The 2,500-nt window shown below is 64.7% G+C and overlaps 1 pseudogene; it reads right to left on the bottom strand.

Annotated features, from left to right (window-relative positions):
• The window catches only part of LOC126432845 (large subunit ribosomal RNA), a 7,941-nt pseudogene that overhangs the window by 2,414 nt on the left and 3,027 nt on the right, over positions 1-2,500 (bottom strand).

Below are 2,500 nucleotides of genomic sequence, written 5' to 3' on the forward strand. Positions count from 1 at the left end.
TCAATCTCACGCTGCACCTCGTCCCGGCCTGCACCGTCGGGGGCTGGTCCAATCCTCTTCAGCGCCAGGAGACGGGACCGGCGGAGTGTTGGCCCCATCCATCGGCATGATGGGATGCCGAGGCCACCCTGGGCTACAGGAGCATGGAAGTAGCCCAGGGGAGTGTCCGCCGGAAGGCGGAACCATCTCCTGACGGCGGCCCGGATGGTCACGTCTGCCGCTTTCAACGCACCCACTCGGGTGCGGCTGAGGGCCAGCCCGTGGTACAGGCCTGGGAGAAGTACGTTGGTGAGGGCGTAGAGGCGCTGTTGCGGCTTAAGCGGAGCTCGGGAGATGACGTCCAGCTGCTCCACCAGGTGGCGTCGTGGGTTGAACACGCAGCGACCCGCGGTGGAGAATTGCAGTCCCAGATACCGGAAGGTTTCACCCACACGTAAGGCGGGCATGGTGGCGTTGCCCGCTTTGAAGGTAACGTCGGCGTCGACCTTCACCTTCTTGTCACGCCCAGACGCGACTAAAGCGAGGGTGAAACACTTCCGGGCGTTGATCTGCAGCCCCAGATGGCCGAGGGCTGCGACGGCTGCGTCGATGAGGGACTGCAATCCCCTCGCGGTCGATGCAAAAAGCAGGACGTCATCTGCGAAGGCCGCAGCGTTGACTCTGCGGCCGAGGATCCGAGCTCCGATGTGGGAGGGAAGTTGACTCAAAACATAGTCCACCGCAAAATTGAACAGGAGGGGGGAGAGGGGGTCACCCTGACGCACACCCCTTGCCGGCTGCAGGGGCACGCCCACGTCGGCGCCGCCCGCTATCACTGTCGTGCTACCCTCGTAACACCTTTCGACGTACTCAATAAAGCAATCCGGCAGGCCATGAGCCCTCAGCACGGGGCGGAGGGCAGCATGGTCCACCGAATCGAACGCTTTAGAGACGTCGATCGATGCCACAAAAACAGAGCGACAGGAGCGGACTGCGTCGGTGAGAGCAGTGTCCAAGATGAAGGTGTTTTCCAACATCCCATCCCGAGGGATGAATGCCCGCTGACGTCCGTCCACAGCACATGCACGCATCAGGCGTGACGCGAGAACCTTGTGAAAGGTCCGCGCCAACACCGAGCAGACCGTAATGGGGCGAAAGTCAGCGGGGGATGTTGGTGCAGCCGTTTTGGGGAGAAGTGACGTCCGGGCGCGAAGCAGACGCTCGGGGAGGGCGCGGGCCAGGAGGAAGAGGTTCAAGAGTTTCACCAGGACTTCATGCGGCAGGCGCCGCAGCTCCGCTGGAGTCAGGCCGTCCGGCCCGGCCGCCGATCCCCTGGGCGGCAAGGCAGCAGCGACCTCCTCACGTGTGACCGGCCCCCATAGGCACTCAGGAGCGACAGGCTCCGAGTGCGGGAGAAGGCGGTCACGGATGAAGCCAGCGGTGGAGATCGGCTTCTTCGTGAAGAGGTCCGCCCAGAAGTCCAGCAGACCGGGGATGTCGGGTGGCGGCTGCAGCAGGGTGCCGTCCAGCAAGCCGCGCACGCAACGTGCACGCGACCTGCGGAAGGCGTCCTGTGTCCGCGCGAACTCCCAGCGGCGCCGCTTGCGCTTCTGCAGCGGCGGGGCGGCAGGCGGCCGCTTGGATGGTTGGCGCGGCCGCTGTGCCCTGGTGATCGACCTCTCCCCCCTGGACCCGACCGACGCAAGGGCATCCGGGAGCATGCCCAGGATGACATCGGGCGGCGTGCCCCGCCCCAGACCAATGACTCGATCCAGAGCAGAGAAACGCTGGGCGGAAGCAGGTAGCCCCGCCAGATGCTCCCAGATGGCGGCGTCAGTCGGCCCCTCCGGCGGCGGCCCGGTGGTGTCGGCCGCGAAGTCCTCGGCTGCGTCGACGGGCGGCGCAGCGGCCTCGCCCGCGTCAGGCAGCGAGCTCGCTGCTCCCCGGCGGGACGCCGGCTCTTCCCCCCGACCGATCTCAAGCGCCTCCATGAATTGGCGGACAAGCTGCTTGTGGGCAGCTTGCCGCCGTCGGCACTTGATTGCCTCAAGCGTTCGGTCGGGGAACATCCTAATAAGCTCTTGATTAACGAAGAAGAACCGGGCGTCCCTCTCAAGGAACAGTTCGGCCTCTGCCTTGGCGAGCGACAGGACTTCTTCCTCCGTCCACCTCGCGCGATGCCTCTCCGTCACGATCTCAGCGTTGGCGGCCGCAAGGTGTTGGCGGCGGCGATGGACCCCGAGACCGTTCTTCGTGGTAAAAGTGCGGTGGCACTCACTGCAAGCAAAGGGAGCTACACAAACTATCGCATTTTCGTTACGGCCGGTTGGCCGGATAGGTGCTGGGGTAGCTGGGGTGGCACCTTCAGCGGAAGGGCCACCATCTCTTGTTTCTTGTAGGCTGCCCCCAACTATAAAGGGATAATGCGAGGGGGGGCTGGTAACCCCCCCAAGCCCCTGGTGCGGTCTTCCACTCTGCGAAAATCAGCGGGCCCACGAGAAGGGGAGAAGACCGCAGGAGA

Source organism: Schistocerca serialis, unplaced genomic scaffold (assembly GCF_023864345.2).
Source record: "Schistocerca serialis cubense isolate TAMUIC-IGC-003099 unplaced genomic scaffold, iqSchSeri2.2 HiC_scaffold_1155, whole genome shotgun sequence".
NCBI classification, from domain to species: domain Eukaryota; kingdom Metazoa; phylum Arthropoda; class Insecta; order Orthoptera; family Acrididae; genus Schistocerca; species Schistocerca serialis.